Raw genomic sequence first — 26941 nt, forward strand, 5'->3', positions numbered from 1 at the left:
TTCACTGGTTACAAACCCAATTTGCGTCAATTAGTCCCACCCCCCAAATCAACTTAGCTAGAAGAGATTAGGCCTTGTGCCAAGCCAGAGGGAAGCGGAGAGGATGGCAGGATGGGGAGTGAAGAGGCAAGGGAAGGAAAGAGGAGAAGGGCAGAAAAAAAGATGAGAGGAGGGAGGAAGCGGGTTTCCCAATGTTTAATTAGCCAGGCTTAAAACTCGCAATGATACGTTTCCTCTTGGCTCTTTCTGTCTGGTCGTGATTATCAGTGAGGGCCTGCGTGCGTGGCTACATGCACATTTGGGTATATGCTAATGTCCGTGGAGGCGAGTGGCAATCACTGCTCCCCGCTCTGCCCGGCCTCTAATTACAACACTGCGGCACCAGAGACGAACGCCACAATGCTACGCCAAGAGGCAGCTGTCTGGCAAAGGAGAGGACCCTCAGAATGATTGGAGGAGCGTGTTTATGGGGAGCGAGAAGAAAGCAGTCGTGGCACTAGGGAGGCACTGGTGTCCTACTCTGGCTGGGAGTTAGGACTCAACAGCCGGCAGATGGAGGAGCTTGAAACGGACCGCTGTGCCTGACAGCTGCTCCTTTGTGAAAAGTTTTCATGTCCATTAAAAAAAACCTGTTATATTCCTTTCTTTTCTTGGGTGCTCGGGAGAAAGTTGGGGATGGTTGGAAGTACTTATATATTTTACAAATACTTTGAGGAAGAATACTTCAATTAGGAGGCACAAAGAGAGAAAGGAATGTTTCTCCATCATAATAGACTGTTTATATTAGTTCAAAGGACAGTCAGAGAAGAATAGGACATTTCTATCCAGATTAAAGATCCCCCTTAAATTAGTCAAGTAACATTCTGTCTGTAGGTCCTCTGGATAGAAATAAATAGGTGTTACCTTGAGAAACAGTTTCTAGTACCCAATTTAAAATGCAATTTGACAGTCCATCTACCACAATTGAGAATGTGAGTGAGAGACCTTCTCCTATTTCTAGAATATTCTCAGTATTCTTCTCCAGTTATGACCCATCACATTTCCTTGTATGCACTGTGGGTAAATACACACCCCAACAGTCATCAAAATGTCCACAGACACACATACGAAGATGGGGAATCGGCGTCAGACACAGCCGAACTCCACAGTAATGAGCGGCATGGGTAATGGGCTAATTTGTGTCAGTAAACACATCAGGTTTGCAGCGAGGCATTTTCAGGGAAAGGCGAAAGGGGAAAGTGTCATTTAATGGGCCAGTAGATTGTTGTTTGCATGGAGAGAGAGAGAAAGTCTGACAAGGAGCTGGACGTACTTAGCTAATTAGTTTGGGAGAATTGTGTGTTGGGAAAGAAGGAGAGGAACGACTGGCGTGTTTCAAAAGTCTTTAACCTACCGTTCTCTATCTCTCGATTTCTCACACACACACACTCTCTTTCACTCTCACTTGCTTTCTGTCACTTAATCTCACTCCCATCTCTCTCCTAACCACCTCCCGCTCCTCATGCTCCTTTGCATCCTTCCACTGCTCCATTTCTCCACCTCTCCACCCTCCTACCCCTCTCTCCTGTACCACTTCCCACCCCATCCTTAACACTAATGGCCTACATATGTAAAACAGACCTGTGAATTATTCACCAAGTCCTCTCCACGGCCACTGAACACACGTCACCGGATCCTTTTGTCGCTCTCGAAAACTATTGAAAGTGACATGAATACAAATAGGCGCTGCATATAAGAAATACGAAGCACACTTTTTACGGAGGACCCAAGACCCGACAAAACCGGAAAGAGGCTCAGTCTGGCTGCGTCAACGAGAACTTTGAATAACATGACAAGGAGACAATGTGGTGTTTTTTTTGCACATTGGTTGTTTTTTATATGCAGTAATGTTTGGTCCAGAGTCTGGAGCCCAGACCTCTACCTCACTCCAGGCATGTGTGGTCCAGAGTCTGGAGCCCAGACCTCTACCTCACTCCAGGCATGTGTGGTCCGGAGTCTGGAGCCCAGACCTCTACCTCACTCCAGGCATGTGTGGTCCAGAGTCTGGAGCCCAGACCTCTACCTCACTCCAGGCATGTGTGGTCCAGAGTCTGGAGCCCAGACCTCTACCTCACTCCAGGCATGTGTGGTCCAGAGTCTTGAGCCCAGACCTCTACCTCACTTCAGCACTCAGCTTTAAGCTTTTACTTTTCAGAAAGATTCACCATATAGTCATTCTTAGGGCCTAGAAAACCTTAAACAGGTACTGTACAAAACTCAAGCCCCTGAGTGGACGAAGCAGTGAAAGTCACTGCCTTGTAAGTTAGCTGCATCACTGCGAGACCAAGCTTCAAATCCTGGTTCCGGATTAGCCCTGGGGTCCAACAGAGAGGAGTGCAATTGGCTGGCACCTTCTGGGTTTGGGTGTAGGTGATCAAATATGTCCCAATTGTGATCTAATGACTCCTCTCATGGTGGTTTGGGCACCTTTGAGCTCAATCAAGGTAAAACAGAATGCGTTTCTTCTACCTTGAAGTGCATAGGGATGCTGGTGAAAAAAAACACAAGCAGTTGAGCAAGCACCAGGATAAGAACCACAAAGGCCTTACATGTGTATCGGATGACCCGTATCACGACATCGACTGTCTTAAGTCTGCTGGGAGTTGTTGCGATGAAGCAGGGACTTAATCAAGAATTGGACGTCATGAAATTTGGATGAATACTGTAAAAGTATAATTAAACAAGAAACCAGGCAAACCTAGTTCAGCCGTCCCGTAATAGAAAGTGTTTCCCCCTCGAAATGTTAACCTGGGTCGCCCACATGAAAGATTATGTCATTAACAACTACACCACAGAGCTGTACTGTAACTGGCTGTCAGTATAGCCTCTTGCGTCTATCCTGAACAAATCTTCTTTTGCCACTGGCCATTTTACCATTTAATTGGCCATTGGTGAATGACATTGATACAGTTAAACTGACTAAAGTTTCTTACTAAATTTACCTCCACCACATATAGCGTCTATGTATGGCGTTTGCCACTAGCCGTTTTAACAACATATTAGCCAGTACAAGTTTTACCGGTATCTACTAACTTACTGGAATAGTAATATGAATTGAGAAGTTGCCGGCGAGTCTGCCAAAGCTATTTCTTTCATGGCAAAACAACATACTTTTTTCTTTCATTCGTGAATGACATTGATATAATAACTATCAATAAAGGTGTCGATAACTAACTTATTCATCAAGTGAAAAGACGAGAGAATAGTGGAATCTACCAGCAATAATTAAAAAACATTGTTGCTCTCAATAGATTCGAATTCAGGTCTTCCATATGAGAGGTACTGTCTTTAACCACAACGCCACGGCATTACACGTTCCAGCAGTCACTAGACTCCTTTGAGGATTGTGTTAAACTGACTGACGTTTTTTATTAAGTTTACCTCCACCATACCGTCTTTGAATTATATGGCTTTTGCCACTGGCCGATTTAACAGCTTATTAGCCAGCAATAGGCTTACTAGTATCTACTAATTTTCTAGGAATAATTATAAGAATTTAGCAATTGCTAGCGAGACTGAAGTTGCAATATAACTGTATAGTTTCAGTTAAGGCTTACTATAACATAACTACTGTATGTTGTAGCCAGCGTATTTCGAAAATCCACCAGAAATAGTCGCATTATAATCGTTAACTGTATTATTTCAGGCTTAATATAATGTAGATATTGACAGTTTTAGCCAGCAACTTTTTCATCTATACGGAATAATGCGTACTTCGCTTCACCTGCAGGGAGATACGAACTCTGGACCTATAGTTCACAAGTCCGCTTCTCTAACCACTAAGCTATTTAACACGGGGCACTCAGACAATCACTCACTCACTCAGTAAGAGACATTCGCTCTTCTTCCAGCAAAAAAAAACAAGAAACCAGGCAAGCCTAGTTCAGCCAGCCCCCAATAAAAAGCAGTTATCATGGCTGCCCTCTCGACATTCGAACCCTGGTCACCCAAGTGAAAGGCTGTGTCTTAAACCAATACGCCACAGAGCTGATCATTTGCTGTGTGTCAGTATAGCATATCGATATTATATGATATTTTCATGCCTTAACATCACCAAGTTTGAATATTTCGTTAGAAACCATTAACCATCGTGTTTTACCTCATAGAAAATAGTCTCTATGAACTGCATAACTTTTGCCAATGGCTGTTTTAAAAGCTTATTAGCTAGTAATATGTCGCTAGACATGCATTGCGTTAAACTTTTTAACGTTTCTTATTAATTTTACTACCAGCACAAATAGCATCTATTAACTGTATGGCTTTTGCCATACACTGGCCATTTTAACAGCTTATTAGCCATTCGTGAATTACATTGATACAATAACTACTGTATCAATATAGGTGACAATAACTGACTTTTACTTCAAGTGAAAAGACGAGAGAATCGTGTAGCCAGCGAAGTGTTTTACTATCTTGAAGACATTATTCGAAAATCCACCAGAAATTGTCGCAATATAAGTAAACAAGTGATGGCCATTATTATAGCAGCATGATATTATGCTAGCAGCACTAACACAGATGTTATTTTTTCAAAATAAAAGTCATCACTGAACTATATAAGGCGATATAGTTAACAATCTAGTTTTTCAATCTAGTCTGTAATTGTATGTTTAAAGTCTGTTCCAATGTTCTTGTCTGTTGTTTTTTTTACATACTAGATTGGTAACTATATCACCTTTCAATTATGGTTTTTATTGTAATAATGAAAATCTAAGTGCTGCCAGTATAATATCATGCTGCTAAAATAACGCTAATGAAAGCCTCGTTTGGCCATTACTACAGTAAAGTTTCATTTTATACTTCCCGTAGCTACAGAGGGTTGTAGGCAGCAACGTTTTTGTCTTTTCTGAACAAATCCTCTTTTACCACTGGCCGTTTTAACAGCTAATTAGCCATTCATTAATTACATTGAGTATCTATCAATATAGGTGTCAATAAATGACTTTTGTCTAGTGAAAAGACGAGAGAATCATGTAGGCAGTGAAGTGTTTGTCTATCCTGAACAAATCCAAATGACCACAAGAACTGTTTTATTTTAGGCTGCCTATTATGTGGCTACATTAGTTTATAGCCAGCCAAGTGTTTTCTGCCCTGAACCTCAGGTATAATGGGTTTAGACTGTTATTGGAGTCGAATGTTGTTCTGGAGCCTGTGTCTCTAACCACTACGCTATTTAACAAGGGTTGGTCGGTCAGACGATCGGTCAGTCAGTCAGTGATGGACTCACTCACTCAGTAAGAGACATTCGCTCTTCTAGGCCGGCTCCGATTACGCGGCAAAAACATACCATTCCTCTTGTTTAGACCACAAAGTTTCTACTTACTGCTGACATTGCAGCTGGAGACCTGTACATGAAATTTAAATGAGCGTTCCCAATATTGACCCATTCCAACAAACCTTAATTAGCGCTTTTGAATGGGAACCTCTCTGTTGTACGCAAAAAACACCCCCTGTGCTGGGATGGCTTGTGTTTTCTTACACGGTGTGCCAGGTCTCACGCTAAGCTGACTCGGTACAGTCTGTCTGAACAGGCGAAGAAACACCAGGTGTCTACCTGTGTGTGTGTGCCTCACCCCAACAAATACACTCCCACACCCTGAGGGCACCGTTTCTATATCTGTCCCACAGGAAGTTGCTGTCTCCTGGCCACCTGTGTAGCGTATCCGGGGCAGATGGAGACGCAGCGAAAAGTCAATCCCATGTCGATCCTGTGCGCCTGATATAGCCCCCGTCTTAATGAGAAGCACAGAGGAGCACGCCAGCTCTCTATAAACTCTACCGCCTGATCTATCTCCACACATCCCTCTCCCTGTCCTTTCTCCATCTCACTTCCCTATTTCGATGCCTGTGATGTCTTAGTTCTTACAGATGCAGTAGCTTGTTATTTCCATAGGGGAGTAGTCTAGTGATGTACCATAATAAGGACCAATGACATGGCAATAATTCCCAGGACCACTGAGTGTACGCATGACAGGCAGCTGCAAAAGCCATCGAGACATTTCCTCTCCCTTCTCTCTCTTCTCTGCATAATGTAAATGATACGGGTCATAGCTTGTTAATGGCTAAGATTCGTTTTGATTATATCATTAAATGAGTAAACACCGAAAGCCTGGAGAACATGCTAAAAATGGTTCCCGTTCAATGTCAATGTGCCTTGAGATCACGCCAAGATCTTGAATAATCGTGATCAATCAAGATAATGGAATGAAACATGTTCTATGTTTTTCTTCCCTTATTCCATTATTCCATTAGGACAGCATACATGTATTGAATGTAGTGCAGTTTGAGTGGATATTTTTTGGGGTTTGGTTTTTCATCTCTAAAAAGTAAATATATAAATAATATAGTATTTATGCAAAAGCAACAGTGGATTCTGAGAAAACAGTATCCCTTGGGTAATTTTCACAGATTATCTGCTTAGGTGGGAGATGTCCAAAATATATAATGTTTGTTCACATAATTCTAATTTCCCTATGGGGACTGTTGATCTATGCATGAGTGACCTTTTACACTAGACACTTCCCTCTGAAGTAGGGTGGGTATCTCTCGTCTTGAGGACGCAGCTTAATAAATTGGCTCATCTCCTCCCCACCTTCCATGTTATTTAGTGGCCCATCAAAGGGAGTCTATTAATGTTTTTATGTTGGGAAGGTTCATTACATTTCCTTGAGGCCCCAGTAGGAACTTGTGTGTGGATGCACTGTGTGTGTGTGTGTCTGTCTGTGTGTGTGTCTGTCTGTGTGTGTGTCTGTGTCTCTGCCTGTGTGTGTGCCTGTGTGTGTGTGTGTCTGTGTGTGTCGGTGTGTGTGTGTCTGTCTGTCAGCTCAAGGACAAATGAATTATTCTATTACTGTTCTGTCATCTTTAATGTGGTGAAGGTAAAGACTCCAAGACCTTTGGCAGAAGGATCAGTTGTCACATGACCTCTGTTGTCCTCTGGGTTAAAATGAACTCGCTAATACAGTTCACTTGACTAATATATGAGCTAGTTGGTTCAAGTTTATGTTGTTAATAATGGTTTCATGGTCTAGGATTTTCTTTAGAAACACCCAAACAGACAGAATAGCCTATTTGAGCCTTTGCTGTGCTGCTAGCCAGTCATTTTGGATGGTGGACGATGCCAATTGGTCAGCGGCTCTGGTGGCTTGAGCACCTGGAAAGCTCAGTGAGGTGGCCAGGCGAGTGAGTGTGTCCACCTAGTTGACTCCCATGACTTCCTGGTTATGGAAAAAAAGCTGATTGTCTTGGTGCAAATTACATCTTTGTTGGAAGTTGTCGCAGCGAGACAAAAAATAGGTATATGTGCAGTTACAATAGTATATTGACACAAACATTCCTACGCTGAACAAAATTATCAACGCAACACTTTTTTTTTTCAAAGATCTAAGATTTTCTCTATGTTCACAAAAGGCCTATTTCTCACAAATAATGTTCACAAATCTGTCTAAATCGGTGTTGGTGAGCACTTCTCCTTTGCCGAGATAATCCATCCACCTCACAGGTTGGGCATATCAAGATGCTGATTAGACAGCATGATTACTTCACAGGTGTGCCTTAGGCTGGCCGCAAAAAAAGGCCACTCTAAAATGTGCAGTTTTACTGTATTGGCGGGGTCCGGGGGGGTCCTAAAACCAGTCAGTATCTGGGGTGACCACCATTTGCCTCACGCAGTGCAACACATCTCCTTTGCATAGAGTTGATCAGGTTGTTGATTGTGACCTGTGGAATGTTGGTCCCCTCCTCTTCAATGGCTGTACGAAGTTGCTGGATATTGGCAGGACCTGGAATACCTGTCGTATACGATCCAGAGCATCCCAAACATGCTCAATAGGTGAGAATGCTGGCTATGAAAGAACTGGGATGTTTTCAGCTTCCAGGTATTGTGTACAGATCCTTGCAACAAGGGACCGTGCATTATCATGCTGCAACATGAGGTGATGGTTGTGGATGAATGGCACAACAATGGGCCTCAGGATCTCGTCACGGTATCTCTGTGCCACCAATAAAATGCACCTGTGTTCGTTGTCCATAACACAAACCTGCCCATACCATAACCCCACCGCCACCATGGCCCACTCGATCCACAATGTTGACATCTGCAAACCGCTCACCCACACAACGCCATACATGTTGTCTGCCATCTGCCCTGTACAGTGAAAACCGGGATTCATACGTGAAGAGAGTACCTCTCCAAAGTGCCAGACGCCATCGAATGTAAGCATTTGTCCACTCAAGTCGGTTACAGCGACGAACTGGAGTCAGGTCGAGACCCCGATGAGGACGACGAGCATGCAGATGAGCTTCCCTGAGTTTGTGCAGAAATTCTTTGTTTTGGCAAACCGATTGTTGAAGCAGCTGTCCAGGTGGTGGGTCTCAGATGATCTTGGAGATGAAGATGCTGGATGTGGAGGTCCTGGGCTGGTGTGGTTACACGTGGTCTGCGTTTGTGAGGCTGATTGCATAGACTGCCAAATTCTCTGAAATGCCTTTGGAGACGGCTTATGGTACAAAAATGAACATTCAATTCACGGGCAACAGCTCTGGTGGACATTTCTGCAGTCAGCATGTCAATTGCATGCTCCCTCAAAACTTGCGACATCTCTGGCATTGAACTGCAAATTTTAGAGTGGCCTTTTATTGTGGCCAGCCTAATGCACACCTGTGCAATAATAATGCTGTCTGATCAGCATCTTGATATGCCACACCTGTAAGGTGGATGGATTATCTCGGCAAACACAGATTTAGACAGATTTGTGAACAATATTCGAGAGAAATAGGCCTTTTGTGTACATACAGAAAGTCTTAGATCTTTGAGTTCAGCTCATGATAAATGGGGCCAAAACAAAAGTGTTGCGTTTCTAATTTTGTTCAGTGTAGAAATTGATGTATGTATGTTAAACCACTTCCTAACAAGTCAATGCCCCTTAATCCAAGGATAGGCCTAAATGCCAAGCAACTTTAGATTTAGTCCTTCATTTATAGATCGATAGCACAGAGGATCATCTATGGTTACTAGGATTTTTCCATTGTAAATTACATGGAATTCATCTATGTAGCAAAGAACAGCCAATAAAATCCATTCGATGGACACAGATGGACATAGGGACATGTGTATGGCCTGATGAACGGCAGCTATTGACTTTCAAGCCCAACGAACAGGCTGTTCTTGGTGGCAGCTAACTGTAATAAAAGCTAATTGAAAATAAATCTAAGCCAGGTGACTCTGATTGGCTGAATTTGCTGAATTCAAAAGTTGTCTCTAAAATAAAGAGGTTTAAACCTTCTTAGGTGATAATTCCTGTGGATGTAAAAGGTGGATTCATCAGCTTTGATTCCTGACGCATTTATTCACTATACGCGTTTCCACTGTGAGATTCACTCATGCATATGCAGAAGAAGAACATTCGGAACAGAAGGAATCTGTCAAAGTCATATGGCTAAGTTGGGTGCTTGGAATCCCCAGAATTTTAATCCTGAGGCGGAATCCGAGGTTTCATTGAGAGAACAGAGCTAACCAGTAGCTGAGTCAGAAGACCTCTGTCGAAGTAAAGTGCTCTTGGTTTTGATTAAATGTCACAAGGCAACAAGGGAGGATTTGATAAAAGCACTAGGGAACATTAACCATCCTGAACCCCAATACCTTTTGTACGAAAAAAAAGTACATCGCTGTGCAAGTTAATCAATACATTTATGCCTGTTACGACTGTGAGGTCGACAGGCCGGCCAAGCAACATTCCAACCCTCCCACGTCTGGGCTAATTTCACTCCATTTCAGAGAGTGCAAAGTAAAAGCCCTGGAATATTGGTATGCTGCATGCAGGCCGAGTGCGCTTTGAACAGTGACAACCTCGTATGTGACCGTCTGAGCGTGAGGCACAATGACACAAATTACATATTTCATTTCCTGCTCCCTGCCAGCTCTTCCCACAGACAGATGAGAGAGATATGCAAAAAATCATCCTCAAGGCAGAGAGAGAGGGAAAGAGAGAGAAAGAGAGAGAAAAGAAGCAGAAGAGTAGAAAACCTCCCAGTCTTCTTGCATCCAATGTCAAATCTGACAGCACTTTGTCATCATCATCTCACAACCTAATGGAATCATTAAAATCATCTCGCAGGGAAATCGACAGACAAACACGTCAAAGGCAGTGTTTTTTCTGCGCCAGTGGTTCTCAAACCTCTCCTCTGGGACACCCAGACGTGTCTGAGTTTTTTGTCATTGCACTGTGCTGATTCACCTGATTCGCCAAATCAAAGAGCTCAAAGTTTCGTTCACAATCTGAGTTAGTTTGGACAGATGTCGACAGAGCGACTTACAGGAAGCCGCTTGCTCAAATGCGCAATGACAGATTTTCCGCCTGGTCGGCACAGGGATTCGAACTAGTGACCTTTCCGTTACTAACCCAATGCTGTATGCACAAAAAAAAAGCGCTGCATCCAGTATAGCTCTGAAAATAAATCAGATTTGTGGGACTAGCGCCTCGAACCACATACATTGAGCCGAGCTGGGATATCTTAATTCAGACAGAACGAGACTACCCTGAGGCCGAGCACATGTAGACATGCACACAAAAAGCAAAAGTGTCAGTCTGTCAGGGAGAGGTGCTGCAGAGCAGGGTCCGAGCCGGAGGGAGATAGGAATGCCACACGCAAGATAGCGCTACTCTTAGATTAGCCCTCGTCCTCTCCCGTCCATATTAGTCCTAATCTTGGTTTCTCCGCCTCTCCTAAACTATATTCACAGACGAGATGGGGTTCTGCTGAGCTGGAGATGGAAAAGAACGCACAGGGAAGTAGGCTTCTCAAAGGGAGAAAAGAGAAAATAATGTCAAAATGTCTCTCAGTGAGGACCTTTGCTGGAGCAGGAGTTAAAAAGTATAAGACCTAGAAGGGCAGGATTCAATCTGAAAAGTCAGTTATTGGCTTTTAAAGGCCATTTCTGACTGAAGCCGGTATTCACAGAAAATTCCCTTAATGGTGATCTCCACAAAAACGTTGTCCTTCACCTCTGCTAAGGTCTTATCAGCATACCTTCTCCTTTGACAACAGAACTACAATCCTTAATACTGGTATGTTGCTGCAAAACACTTTATTTGTATTCTCATAGCTTAACTACTGAGGAATAATGACGGCTCTTGTTAGCCCTTCTGAAGCGGCTATTCTGAATTAATGGCATTTTCAGTGAAACTGTCAATGCCGACGGAACAGTTTGTTGCCCTGAATTAGATCAGAACACTAATTAAACGCAATTGGAGTTTCGATTAGTGCTTGTGTGAGTGTGTCTATGTGTGTGTGTTTCTGTGTGTGTGTCTGTGTGCATGTGTGTGCACGCATGTGTGCTTTCTGTACCTGGATGCATTCTTAAATGCCTGCTAGATAAATAATTAGAGTTTGATTTTTACAGTGATCAATGCCATTTAACAGATGTTTAGGAGACATAATCAGCATGCATATATTTCACACATGGACAGCTGCAAAGGTACTCCAACCCACAACCTTCAGCATTGCATGCGCCAGGAGACACACAGGGCCACATTAGCCATAACAATATGTGCACTCCCCGCATCCTTGACTTTGATATCTAAGTCTATTATAGATGCCCTTTGGCTAGTGTGAGTCTCATGTGGAATTATGCCACCAGTCAAAATCCATTAGTTTAGCCACATCATCACTTTAAAGGCCATCGTCCCATACTGTTTGAATATTTTAAACTCAATGAGGTGGGATCAGGATCAGAAATGACTGCATATAATCCATTACCCCCAGCTAACATTTGTTTTTTTTGTTTTGTTTTTTTATTTACAGTTTACTTTTTACTTGACAGTTAAAAATGTATATGTTCTGACATTCTGAAATATGCATTTTGTGCTTTGTCATTGGATGGGTTGGGTGTATTGCAATCACAGTCCATATGTATGGCTAAAACACATATGATACAGCATATATATTACACATTATTCTACTTTTGTTATATATATATATATAATTTCACAAAGCCGTTCTCAAAAAAGGGCAAAAAAGAATGGAGAAAACCCCCCCCATCTAATTCAATATTTCAACATCTACTGAAAGAGACAGAGAAAGTGAGAGGAATAATAATATAGAATTGCTTCTAGATAGGACAAAGATGCTGGAACCTCGCCTTCTGATCACTGCTAGCTACTTAAATTCAAAGCCTTTCTTCTTAAGCAGATCTCAGGGTTTTACCACAACTGGTTTCACTTAAACTGTTGTCATTCAAAATCGCTCCCTTTTCACTTCAAAGTGCACTACTTTTGTAGGGCTCTGGTCATTGGGCACTGTTCAAAAATAGTGCACTACTCAGGGAAAAGGGTGCCATGTAGAACCCAACCCTAGTCAAAGACAGTTCTGAGACAAAGCAATTCCATCTCTTCCAAGACAAGGACACTGCAGAGCGGCACCTTTAAATTGAAACCCCTAAAATAACTGTTTAATTACGGGTCTATATGCAAAGGCTTTCATGTTTTTCAGATGAACTGAGAAAAAAAAGCATGATAACCAATTATTTTCCCGTGGACTCAAAATGAAATAGATAGGCTATTAAGAAGCTTGGAAATGAAGTCCCTCCATCGTCCCATTCTATCCCAGTTGCAATGATGATTAGGCCGTAGAAATGATATGAGATGTGTTAATTAAACGTTTTTCTATAATTGCCTAACTGTCCTCAAATCCCCTATTCCCCATCAGATCCACATAGACTCATATAATAAAAGGTCAACCGTTTGCACAGAACCCATGCTCTTACATAACCTAAACTTTACGGTTGTTTTTTCCACAGAGTATCCCGGCGTGTCTCAGCAAGCCCTGGAAAGACAGCTAACCTGTCAGCTTCATTCTTCCTAATCATCCTCAGCACAATCTGCCAGCTTCAGGAGCGTCGCCGGGAATAACAGTCACGGAAAGACTGTAAAGCCTTGGCCAGGCCCGTCGCTCTGTAATATGCAGCTTTGGAGAACAACATTTCCTTTACATACACCCTCACTCATGTCCCATTTTTCATTTCTGTCTCGACAACATCGTCAAAGGCTTTACAAGACTCCGAGGATCAAGAGCTTGAGATGACTCCAGCTACTGGTTTTGAAAGTTATGCTCTCAAGCCATGAAAAATCACAGTCCTCTATGTGTGACATCACACTGTGCACAATTAAAATTCTGTCACATGTTATGTCCTTTGCGCAATATATATGTTAGAAATCTGAAGAAGACAAATCAGAAGACACCAGGGTCAAGTAGTTTTAGGGTCAAGTAGTTACGTTACAATGAATCCCAGATATTTTAGGCTCAAGTAGTCAAGTTACAATTAAACCAGATTGTTTAGGCTCAAGTAGTTACATTACCTGATTTTTTATAATACTTTTTTAGAAGTTGCGTTACAATGGATTGAAAAACCATTGGTGACCAGATTATTCAGGAATTTGATTGAGGAAGGTGGCCTCTTGCAGACGTTCTTTCACAATAACCCAGGACAGTGATTTGGGACCTTGCCTTTTGTAGGGTGTCATTGTGGCTTCCCGATTGGGACAGCATTTAATTTATTTTGCATGTTATCCATAAAATCGTACCTGAAATTGTATGATTTATCAAAGTTTAAGGTGTATCTATGAATCATGTGAAGCCAATGAATTTAATCAAAGAAAGCTATGGTCCAGCATGGTATGGAGACTGGTTATTCAAATAATTTTACATAGAATTATGTCAACCAAATGTGCAGTCATGTGTAATGTTAACTCATGAAGATGTTTCATATTGACTGCCTCAGGGCACCATGACGACAGTACATTATCTATAGAAATAAAGAGAAGAAAAATGTTTGCCCATGGCACTAACAAAACAATAATTTCCTCATACAAACTTACTAAGCTTTTATTTTATTTTCAATTAACAATCAATGTACTACCCAAGAATGTACTATCAAATATCTTTGATCAATTTTGTTGTGGGATTGGCATATGGAATTGATTGATATGCCAAAACCGAGAATTTGTACTACTTATATTCACTTTAGACACTCACAGTACTATCCTCCCACCCTAAACCACCCTGGACTAGCTAATACTATAGCATTCAGTACTATCCTCCCACCCTAAACCACCCTGGACTAGCTAATACTATAGCATTCAGTACTATCCTCCCACCCTAAACCACCCTGGACTAGCTAATACTATAGCATTCAGTACTATCCTCCCACCCTAAACCACCCTGGACTAGCTAATACTATTCCAGTCTCGTTGGGTAAAGGAAGAGGAGACAAATCATGTCATTTGTTTAAAATTCATTGCAGATGTTAGAGGGGGAATACTACATGGTGCACCTATAAATCCTTTAGCAGACATATCCAGAGTGACTTATACTGTGGAGTGCAAACTTTGTACTGGCCCCCCATGGAAAATGAACCAACAACCTGTCGTTGTAAGCACCATACTCTATCAACTGAGCAAACAGTGAAGTGTATTTCATTCTAACTATAACCCTTTGCATCCCATGACATTCGGTGGCATTCCATGTCAACAGACATTTGCTGAGGTGAGAAGTGTGTGATGAGAACCGCTTGATGGCTAGCCAATTAAATCCTTCTCTTCTCTTTTCCCATCTCTAATTGCATTGTGACATCGGTCATCCCAGAGTTATAATTTAATCAAAAATTAAATGCTATACTCTATATAGTGAACTACATTTGACATGAGGCCTATGGATTCTGGTTAAAAGTAGTGCACGGTAGGGTCAATAGGGTGTCGTTTTGGACACAGCCATAGGCTCATGTCACATCTCAGTCTAGGCATCAGTTATAAATGCAAATGGGAAGTCATTTCACATGAATGGCAGACCGTCTTCCTGGAATCAAGATGGACACCGCTGGAGGATAGAGAAGGATGGAAGGCGTGTGTGTGTGTGTGTGGGGGGGGGGGTGCCGGGACAAGGAATAAAAGGCCAGTCATGCTTGAAATGATTTAATTTAGGTGACGAGGGTTTGACTTTGATAAGTTTGCATTTTAATAATGGCTCTATCCGATTGCTTCAGGGGACCATTTGGCGACTAGAAAGAAAATGTTGTGTGGAGCAAGCAAGATATCTGCAAGAAGGGACCAGGTAGCCCGTCGGCAAATTGACCAACATATACCTTGGACACCAATATTTTTGATATCCCAAGCTCTGTGTTCCTGAGAAAACACAGTCTGTCTCTATGTCTGTAGTATTTGAACCGGTTGTAAAAAACAGTCTGTCTCAAATATCACCCTATTTAGAACACAGTGCGCTTCCAGCAATGGGCTTTGCTCAGAGTAGAGAACTATACAGTGAACACGGTGTCATTCGTGATGCATTCCATGGTTTTCCATCCATCCCATAGTCCCTCAGACCTGAATGTTCCACTGGGGAGAGGCAGCGTCAGGCTATTATGCAGGATTCGTTGTTTTTTTCCGGCCAATATGCCAAGTCAGTGTGGATGCATTTTTTATGAGTCTTGGGTCTCTGTTCAGTGTCTTCGTCAGTTATTCCACCACACTGTTATTATGAACGACGGTTCCGCTGTGCCTCGTGGCATGTTCCGGTTGGATATGGCAATATCAATTCTGTGTTCCAAATGAAACCCTATTCCCTTTCAAGTGCACTCGTTTGCACCAAAGCACTTTCCCAGAAGTTCGCCAGAGACCTGTCGCTCCGTATCAATTTCATACTGCCTCATTCGACATGAAAAGTGCTGGTTTTCTTTGCATCGCAAACGGAAGGCTGATGCAAATGTGTTTCCTAACGACTCATTGACAATCATATGAAAAAAAAACTGCCTCAGATCTTTATTATGACAGATGACTTTGGAGAGTGGGCTGATTTATTGATACGTTGCATCTGTCGGGGTTGAAGTGGCGCGTATTTATACCAGCCAATGCCCAACCACCGTGCATTAGTTACCATACTGTTACCGTGGAAGCAGTGCTCAGGCTATAGACAATACTGTAGTGTTTCTCTCCCGTTACATTTCTTTGTATTTTTCGGTTATTTAGCCATTGTTCTTTTTCACCTGGACGCCTATGGGATTTGATCTAGCAACCGTTTGTTTACTGGTCAGATGCTCTGACCTCTACCCATCACCCCCCTCCGTGGGCTGACCTTCAGTCACATGTCCTCTGGCCGCTACAGCACCGGCCGTAAAACGTTCCCAATCATGATCATTAAGGTAGTTACAGGGAATATAAAAGAAGTCTCTTTCACCTCATGACGTGTGAACCTGAGTGGGACACTGAAACCCTTTGACCCCTAGGTCATTATCTGCTATATCTGAGACCTTTGCAATACGCATGCCTTGTAACTGATAGATGTGTAAATGTAAGCTTCCCTTGGCACAATTGGTCATAATGATCGGTTCGACAGTAGAGGTAAATCTCTTTCCCCGCAAAAGACGAATACCTTAAACAGAATGCAATATCGGGAAAGGACAATGGAGATCATCCCTTCTCTTACACTGTTCATCTCTCATTAAATGTTCCTTCCACTGAACACAATTCACTGTGAGGCCATAACATGATAAATCATCCCTCTGAGGAGAACGGATTGATGTTCACATCCGAAGGTGGAACCTTATTTATGCATAATACAACGTAATGACTTGCTTCCCTCGGTACACTCAGAATAGGTTTAATTGACTACAACGCCATAAAGCTAACACTCGCATCTTGTTTCAAGCAACAGGAGTATTTCAGACTCTAAGGTCTGACTCCTCAGGCCTGTGTCTCTCTCTATCTTGCTTTCGCTCCCACTTTCTCTTTATCTCTCCTTATCTCTTCTTATCTCTCTCTCTCCAGGTTCCTCCCTCTCTGTCTTTTTTAATCTCTCACTCCTTCACTCCTCTCTCTCTCTCTGACACTCATTATCCTTCTCCCTGTGGCCTACTCCACTCCATAATGTTGAACATTAATCACATTGATTGCCAATGCTACTTTATTAAAAGTCCAGCTTGATTTGCATCTTGCTCCCTCTCTGTCCATCGTATTCTCGTTCCCCTTGTCTCTTCAAATCTCTTTTCCGTACCCTTTCCTCCCATCTCTACCACATTCTCTCTTTTTCCTTTCTGACTGTACTCCAATTTCTTGACTTGTCTTTGTACTTCATATTTTTCATTACGGATTGCTAATGTGTGCATCATCCTGTTTGAGAGGACAGCATCTTCACTTTGTCACAGAGGACCTTGAGAACACAGAATAAAATGACAAGAAGTTCAGTGTTGAACAAAACAAAAAAATAATTGTAAAAAGTTGACAGAAGCCCTGAAGCCCAAGGCAGTAAAACATGTTTTTGGGACCAGAGACTAAGTTTATCTTGTTTGAACGACATATAACAATTGCTACAGCCAATCATTCTTTGATTCCCATCAACAAAAATGTTCACACTAAACAGAACAAATACATATTTTTTTCTAATAGTCAAGATAAACTTCTGGGCCCAAAATATCTTACTGCCTTGGGCTTCAGGGCTTCCGTAAGGAATACTAGAGAATTGCTCAGAGGGTTTAAAGTTATAATGGTATTCATATGCATAGAATATACAGTACACTGCAAAACCCACAACAAAATGATTCCTTTCAATGCTTAAAAAACATACAGTAAGTAAAAAATATAATAATTGCAACAGCATTAATAATACTAAACACAGTTGCAGGATATAGTATCAGCACCATTAATCAGGAAATAATTATTGTATGTATACAGCTCTGGAAAAAATTAAGAAACCACTTCACCTTTTTCTTTCCTTTCCATAAAAGTTGAAAAGGAAAGTTTTGAGTGAGGAACAAAAGCATTCAATATGCAGTGGTCTTCTAATTTTAACCCTTCTGTTCCTCACACAAAACCTGCCTTTTTTTGGAAAGGAAAGAAAAAGGTGCAGTGGTCTCTTGATTTTTTCCGGAGCTGTATATTTGTGTTATACATATATTTGTGGATATATGTATAACATATAGGGATTTAATATCTTGTAAACTATGTTTAGAGTTGTAGAAGCTGACTGACTGGAACATTCTCTAAATAAAATTCCTACTAATAGATACAGGTCTTTCAAAGTACCCATGCCGGGTGTGCAGAGTGGAAAACAACTCATTCCATTCAATGTAAATGCCTTGAAATGCCTCAAGACAATTTAAACATCAATGTGTTAGATTCTTACACAGAAGTGTAAGCTGACGAATCGTTGCCTCACCGCCCCATAATTCTTTTTTACATACTGTATCTTCAACCTCAGTAAGTCAGTGCCTCGTCAGAAATAGTGCAGAGGGCCTATTGAAAACACCCTGCCCCACTGGTGATATCTGAGTCACTACACAAAGACTTGACAATCTTTTTCCTCTGGAGCCGAGTATGTACTGTATCAGTGAAACACAGCGCTCCAGAGAGCGCAGCCCCACTCGAAGCAGAACAAATATTGGTAAATCAAGGCCAAGTAAGAATTTGGCTAAAGAGTGGGCAAACTAGCTAAGTGGAAACATGATCTATATCTATATACACACACGCACACAAATAATAATTACACTTGGATATAACCATTCATACTCAAAAGGCAATCAACCACATGATATGGACTGGCAATACAGTCTTAAGGAAAAGAAACACACCTGACGTGTAAGGTTAAACGGATCTCTTTCTCATCTTGTGAAATTATGTTGTTAGATTTTGGAGGAGTAACTGCAGAGAACCCCCTGGGGAACAACATATCAGCCGCTCTCCAGCGGCGTGGCGGAGCGACTCAACCGTGAGCATGGCGGTACTGAGGGTCCACAGAACCCTGGAGGAGAAATTAATAAGCCTCTTTTCAGTTCAGTTCTGTAGAATAGCAAAACAGCCTGCCCGAAACCAACCCAACCCAGACCAGTGATGCCGCACAGAGGGGTCCGTAACCACACCGGCTGTCAGGGTGGCGCTGAGGCAGGACACGTGGAGCAGAGCTGAAATACATTCCTTTAATGTTCCTTTTTCCAAACTCCAAAGCTTTTTTGGAGGGGCTGTTTATACTTTTTTGTAGATTGTTTTCTTCTTCTAAAAACACTTCTGTATGTGTCCATGCCTGTTTTTATTCATCTGTATTACATAAAAAACATTTGGAAAGTAAAATGTTGTAGTACAAGATGACCATTCCCATGGAACCCCGAGACGTTTTACCATTTGGTTGTTGCTGTGAACTGGCTCACCTGAACACCCTGGAGGTTTACAAGCTGAAGTCTGGCTTTCAAGACCTCCAATGCATCCTATACATGGGTTGTCAAGGACAAGTTTAAGAACCACTGTAATATAATACATAAATGCACAGTTAACAGTAAATGCTTCAGTGTGGCGTGATATTCAATTAAATTCTGAACAACCTCCAAATACACAGCCTTGATAAAGCATGTGTCAGGGATGAAATGCCTGATTTGATGCATTGTAATCAGCTGTGTAAAAATCTATAATGGAATCAATTCCAGTCTGTTAAAAGTACACACCGTAATATAGACAGTTTGTCCCAAATGGCACATTATTACCTACACGGAACACTCATTTGGACCAAGGGTTTGATCATAAACAGTGCACTAGGGTAGTGTCGATTGGGCATCTACAGATTCCTGAGAATCAAGGCTGGTTCTGTGTCATCATATCTTGCACAAACATGGCTGACCAGCTTGGTCCAATGAGCAGACAGTAATGAACATTGTGAGCCACCTGGTCCAATGAGCAGACAGTAATGAACCTTCCCGAGCCACCTGGTCCAATGAGCAGACAGTAATGAACCTTCCCGAGCCACCTGGTCCAATGAGCAGACAGTAATGAACCTTCCCGAGCCACCTGGTCCGATGAGCAGACAGTAATTTAGTGGCTGGGGACACGAGGACAAGAGGTGATGTAGAACAAGTGGTGAAATGGAATACACTGCCATAACTGACAGGCAGGTTGGGTCTGGGGGGGCACGGGATGAAGGTGGGGGGATAGGACAAAGAGAGAGAATAGGAGAAGAGTGAAATACACTGTATAACGACAGAATCGCATGAGAAGAGCCAAACCAATACCACAACTCTACCGGGGCACCACCGCATCATCCATCTTCCAATCCTCTTTGTGATGTGGTTTAGACAGGAACAGTGTCTCTCTGGAGATCACTAGCACCTCTGAGAGACAGGGCTACTCTATCTACATCTGTGACAAAGTGTATTCCCTCTTAGTACTGTTCCGTGCAAAAGAAGTGGGTTCCGCTAGATTCTCAGACTACTAAGTCTCTAAACTCTCAACGTTAATTTGTGGAGAAAAGTATACTAATTGACACAAACACTGTTTATTCCTGCTCACAGCACAGGCTCCTGTTTTGCGTTTTTTGTGTGTTTGGAAGCACCATACATCCCCAGTGCCTTCAGATGCAACAGCTCCCGATCCCCAGGCTCCCATTTCCTTCCCTCGTTAGAGCAGCATCTGCTCGGGTCTGAGGCAAAAGGCTCGCCCCCCGCCGCTTTCTCACAGCCTAGCATCTGCCTCGACGCCGGACAAGTCCCTGTTACCCTTTGCAAACACACACAAAGAGGCGGATCACGCGCACGCGCTGACAAACACACAGAAACACACACAGGTCATGCACGCACGCACACACACACACACAAAACCCCCCGACTCTGTGTCTCAGCGGTCTGCATTTTTAATGAAGAGTACCCCTGAGCCAAACAGCTTGCAGGGCTATAATAGCTGAGGGCCAGACCCTCCAGCTGTAGTGTTAGTCAAGCTATCCCTTCACCCCACCCACCTCTGGTTCATACACAACCCCTGCCACCAAGCTGCTTGAAAAGAAGGGAGAACTACTAAGAGGGAGGGAGAGGGAGAAGAAAGAGGAATGGCCGCTCTAATTGCTACTCTGTGACTCTCTCCAATAATGCCAAGAGAATGAAAAGACCGGGACAAGAAAAGAGAAGGACAATGAGAGAGAGCAAGGAGGAGGAAGGGAAGACGCTGATTAAACCTGAAACATCTCTCTCTGTTTCTACCCTCCCCGCTTCCCTGCTCTGTCGGCTCTACGCTGTCTGTCACTGCTCCACAGTTCACTCGGATTGTTCATAGGCCCTCGGTTATGTTGAGTGAATAATGATGTTTCTCTGCGAGGGACAGGGAGAGTGGGGTGGGGGTTGAGATGAACGAAGAGAGGGACAGGGAGAGTGGGGTGGGGGTTGAGATGAACGAAGACAGGGACAGAGAAAGTGGGGTGGGGGTTGAGATGAACGAAGAGAGGGACAGGGAGAGTGGGGTGGGGGTTGAGATGAACGAAGACAGGGACAGAGAGAGTGGGGTGGGGGTTGAGATGAACGAAGACAGGGACAGAGAGAGTGGGGTGGGGGTTGAGATGAACGAACAGAGGGACAGGGAGAGTAGGGTGGGGGTTGAGATGAACGAAGAGAGGGACAGAGAGAGTGGGGTGGGGGTTGAGATGAACGAAGACAGGGACAGAGAGAGTGGGGTGGGGGTTGAGATGAACGAAGAGAGGGACAGGGAGAGTGGGGTGGGGGTTGAGATGAACGAAGACAGGGACAGGGAGAGTAGGGTGGGGGTTGAGATGAACGAAGACAGGGACAGAGAGAGTGGGGTGGGGGTTGAGATGAACGAAGAGAGGGACAGGGAGAGTGGGGTGGGGGTTGAGATGAACGAAGAGAGGGACAGGGAGAGTAGGGTGGGGGTTGAGATGAACGAAGAGAGGGACAGAGAGAGTGGGGTGGGGGTTGAGATGAACGAAGACAGGGACAGAGAGAGTGGGGTGGGGGTTGAGATGAACGAAGAGAGGGACAGGGAGAGTGGGATGGGGGTTGAGATGAACGAAGACAGGGACAGGGAGAGTAGGGTGGGGGTTGAGATGAACGAAGACAGGGACAGAGAGAGTGGGGTGGGGGTTGAGATGAACGAAGAGAGGGACAGGGAGAGTGGGAGGTGTTGTTGGCGCCACTGCTGAATGTTATTATTTGACCACAATGTATATTTGCGCGCATTGACGCTTCGGACAGATTAACGCAATGTTTGTCACACCAATGAAGCAATTATCATTTGAAAGCGAGAACGAGAGGTAGGGAAAAAGGGCGGAAGGAAAGAGAAATAAGAAAAGCGATGGAAAATGTGAGAAATAGAGAGAGAGAGAGAGAGAGAGGACGGCAGGAAGTAAGGTAGAAGCACGCTTCCTGCCGTGAAATAGTAAGGAAGTGGTAAGGAGACAAGGAGACAGGAAGGGAGAGAGAGAGGAAAAGACGGAGAAAATAATGAGAGAGAGATGGGGGAACAGAGGAAGCACGCAATACACGGCAGAAACTAAGCCTGGGGCTATGTTCTGTCGGGCTAAGCATTCCCCGGGCACTGCCAGAACGCGACGGAGCACCGTCAGCATACCCACAATGCCGCACAGTATAACACTGCACAATTCACTACACAACGCTTAACTACACAGGAAGGAAGTTCAAATAGCCCTCAACCATCTCCCGGCATTGTCAGTGTTCTTTATTCTCTCATTATTCACCAGCCCCGTCATCACATTCCACAAGAGAGAGAGGGAAAGTGAAGAGGACAGAGGTAGAGAGAGAGAGAATTAGAGACTGAGAAATGTATAATAGAGAGGGAGAGAGGGGGAGAGAGATAGAAGGAAACAAGTATCATGTGGCTGCTTCACAGGCTGGGTTCTACCTGGGTGGCTGACTGGGATTAGAAGTAACAACATTTGTCCTGTTAGTTGTAAATGAAGCTGCCATCTCCCCTCTCCCCGTGCCACTGCCATCTCCCCTCTCCCCGTGCCACTGCCATCTCCCCTCTCCCCGTGCCACTGCCATCTCCCCTCTCCCCGTGCCACTGCCATCTCCCCTCTCCCCGTGCCACTGCCATCTCCCCTCTCCCCGTGCCACTGCCATCTCCCCTCTCCCCTCTCCCCGTGCCACTGCCATCTCCCCTCTCCCCGTGCCACTGCCATCTCCCCTCTCCCCGTGCCACTGCCATCTCCCCTCTCCCCGTGCCACTGCCATCTCCCCTCTCCCCGTGCCACTGCCATCTCCCCTCTCCCTGTGCCACTGCCATCTCCCCTCTCCCCGTGCCACTGCCATCTCCCCTCTCCCCGTGCCACTGCCATCTCCCCTCTCCCCGTGCCACTGCCATCTCCCCTCTCCCCGTGCCACTGCCATCTCCCCTCTCCCTGTGCCACTGCCATCTCCCCTCTCCCCGTGCCACTGCCATCTCCCCTCTCCCCGTGCCACTGCCATCAGTGTCAGTGTCAGCGAGAAGCAGCCTTTCTTAGAGAAGAGAGAAATGGAGAGGCAAAGATCCTCTTGACAACTGCACAGTCCCCCTGTGCTGTTTTATACACCGTAGTCCTACTGTATCCTTTCCAAAAACGTGTGCGTGAGATGAGTAATGGTACGTATGGGAGACCGTTTCGGGTGTGAACTCTACCTAGATCCCCTTGCTCAGTTTTTTATCAGAACGGACAGTGAACCGGTCGGCTTGGAAGACGTTACAGTTAACATTGTTCAGTTGCATTGTCCGACGCACACAGAACTAGCCATGGATAGAGCCACGTGTTGGAGGACAAAGAAAACATTTTGAGTAATACAGCGGCACTCTTATTTTGTGAGCCGACGACGAACAGCCTATAAAAAGAATCCAGTTAAACCCATTAATGACCTATTTCATGGTTCGATGTGCCTGTTACCCACACGTGCTGTGTACTAGGTGAACTGAATCATCATCTTTTTCTTTTATGGACGTTCTAAAATAGGGGCGCAACAGCCGTGTGACTCCAGATGTGAGGGATGATTGTGGCTGTCAAAACAATAGCATAATTTCAATAATACGTTTATGCCATTTAGCAGATGTGACGATCACCCCAAAAATAAAAAGCTATTTACAGAAACGCAAATGTAAATTTTCTTACAGGTGGCTCAATATTGAATAGAAGCCACAGTCCTGAAATTGCAGTCGACAACATGTTACAAACAAAATTGGACTGAAAGTAAACAATTTAACAGGTGCTGCGAACTGCTTGTTTTCCTAGCTTGTAACAACATGGTAGAATGTCAGAAAATATATATGTACTACATGCACCCAAACATAAATATATGTTATTTACTTTTCATAGTGTCAGAACGATCATTTGCAACTATGCCACAATGGTCGTTAGAGGAAATTGGTGCCTTATGTGATTGGGGCTCTAGAACGATTCTGACTTTGTGACATTTTAACACATTTTCATGGTTTAGTCATATGTTGGAGCCATGTACTTGTGAACCACTGCCAAAGCATTCATACTGTACCAATTGTATCTCGCACTATTTTGCCAAGTCCTTTATGGCTTCAGAAACCGTTCTCGATGCTTAAATAGATCAGCTAAGTACATGTCAGTTGGACTCGACTCGGTTCTGCTCAGTAACTTGAAAAGCCCTTAGGGCTGGACAAACTCTCTCGCCAGGGTGGGGCAGAGGGATGAGGGATGAAGTTGTCCAAGATCGGAAAACGTGCTCAGCCATGAGTGCGGGACCGCTGAGAACTGGGGCGGACGGGATGAGAAGAAAGAGCGAGAGAGGCAATTATAGATAAATGACGGAACGCTGATGTCACGTTTCCATCAGTGTCGTTTTTTTTCTCCTTGTCTGTCTGTGTCTTTGGGCTCTGAGGGCTGATAGCACAGAGGAAAACCTTTGCATTGATGAAAGCAGGCATGACAGAATCGGGCAGGTGGGCAAAAGACACAAACGTGGGGTTTGAAGACATGCCACAAAAAAACAGGCCACAAAAAAACAGGCCACAAAAACATAAGACGGTGGCACTTCACAGAGACGGTTCCAAATGGCCACCGGAGGGGACGTAGCCGGGGACAGCGACTCGAAGAGAGAGAAATGACACGCACGTAACCTTTAAAAGCCTGGCTGGGTCACACAATGAAGCCTCTGCTGTTTTTTCATGGCATGTCTGCAATATAACCTGCTCTTGATGCAACAGGATCCTTTCCTGGCAGAACGTACAAACATTATAAAACATTTAAAATGCCATGGAAAGGGAACTTATTCCTATGTTTCTTGACGTTGACCGCGCCAAGTAAATAGGAGCACTGACCTTTGATTCAACAAAAGCACAACAACTATCCATATTTTTTTCAGCAGTACATAGCTGTTCATTCCTTTAGCAGCATGTCAACATGAATACACTCTATTCTGTGCTATGATATGTTTATCCCTGAGACCAGGTTGCCACACAAAGCATAAAAACAAGGCTTAAAATTCAGACAGCTGTGGTTGCAGAGGGAGAGATGGGGAGACACTCCATAGTAAAGGTTCTAGAAACAACTGACCTGATCACCCTCCTTCTCGCCGTGATGCTGGCCACGATGACACTCTCTGGTCTCGGCTTCGCCACGGCTTTAAACGTCCCCTTCCAGAACTTCTCAAACAGCTGCTTCTCCCCCTGGTGCTCCAGGCTGGCCGTGTTTTCCGCCGCCCCAAGGGGGAGAGGGGCGTGCGGGGCCAGGGAGAGAGCCAAGGGGGTCCGGGGGTCCAGGGTTGCCTTTGGAGACGAGAGTAGCGACCAGGGAGACTTTGCACAGACTGCACCTCAACAAATGGCCGAGATACACGCTACTCTGCGAAGTGGCTCACTGGAGCTGTCCAAGTACTGAATCCACTCAGGCAAAGAGCAACAGGGTAGCACACTGTAGAACCGGAACGTTCTTCCTGCTCCGGTAGTAGTAGGTCAGCGTGTCTCAGCACAGATCCTCTCCTCTGTTCAGTCCTCTGCTACGGATGGGGGGGAGGCTGGCGGACCGAGTAGGACAAGACAAAGGCTGCTGCCACAACGCCAGGCTGCATGTTGTTCTCTCTGAAGGGGGGTTTGGGTCTATTGCTCAGTCACAGATGCTGTTCTCTGCTCTCGCTGAGGTTAGCCGTAGCTCGGGTCTCTTGTTCCTGCCTGTCTCTCTCTAGCTCAGACTCCTGACTGTGAGAGTCACTAGAGATATAGGAGACTCCTTCTCCCCGTTCGGAGCCGGGGGGTGTGTGACGGAGTGTTTCTCAGCATGCACTCACAGCCAGAGCACGGCTGAAGTCTAAGAAGCGAGGCAAGTGCGCGGCAGACTGTGAAGGTCCAGGTTGAGGGGCAGGCAGGAGCGTGTGCTAGTGTGTGAGTGTGTGCGTGCCCGTTTAGAGTATGTGTGTGTTGGGAGCGAGTGAGTTGCCCAGCTGACTGGTGGCTTGTTAAGTCTCTCCTCGATTCCGGCATTGCATTTGGGGGCTGGGGCCAAGACAGGGGGTGTCGGAACTCCTCCCGGCTCCTCTTCTTCTCTCACCCTCTCTTTATCTCTGTCCTTTTCTCGCTCCCTCTCTTGCTCATCCGCTCCTTATTTCATCTCAATGCCCTCCCATGCCTTTCACTGTCATTTGCGAGACTTACTCCCTTTCGGTCCTTCCATCCATCCATCATGCTATCCTCCCTCCCTCCTTCCCATCTCCCCCTGTCTGTCCCCTGTGTCTTGGACAAAAGGCCAAGCTGGTAGCCACCATCAGCATAACAAAGGGCTGGGTCTGTGAGGAGCAGCCGGTGCATTAGGCTGACACAATGCCCCCAGGGGCTCAGAGTTGTCCCCAGCCAGCCTAGTTCTCCATACACAGCCAGCATGTCCCTACACAACAGCACGCCATGTCAACACGATACTTCACGACACACAACACGACGCATTACAAAGTACCATGACAACACATCCCAAGTGTTTCTACTTTATTGTACCAGTACACTAAATTGTGCTAAAATATGCTACACATTTAAATAATAATTATAATGTACAATAGTTCATTGTTTCCCCACCCCAGTCTTTCCGTATACTATAATTGTACTATAGCCGTACTCCAGTGCATGTAAAGTGTATTTATTTGAAATTTCTA

General features: G+C 44.4%; 1 protein-coding gene across 1 annotated transcript in view; it reads right to left on the minus strand.

Moving 5' to 3' along the window:
• srrm4 (serine/arginine repetitive matrix 4) overlaps positions 1-26470 on the minus strand; it is a 62290-nt gene extending 35820 nt beyond the window's left edge. Inside the window, exon 1 of the mRNA XM_010876031.4 lies at positions 25360-26470. The gene's annotated coding sequence lies outside the window, so the exon portion shown is untranslated. The remainder of the gene's footprint in view (positions 1-25359) is intronic.
• Positions 26471-26941: the final 471 nt, after the last annotated feature.

This window comes from Esox lucius, chromosome 13 (genome assembly GCF_011004845.1).
Source record: "Esox lucius isolate fEsoLuc1 chromosome 13, fEsoLuc1.pri, whole genome shotgun sequence".
Classification (NCBI taxonomy): domain Eukaryota; kingdom Metazoa; phylum Chordata; class Actinopteri; order Esociformes; family Esocidae; genus Esox; species Esox lucius.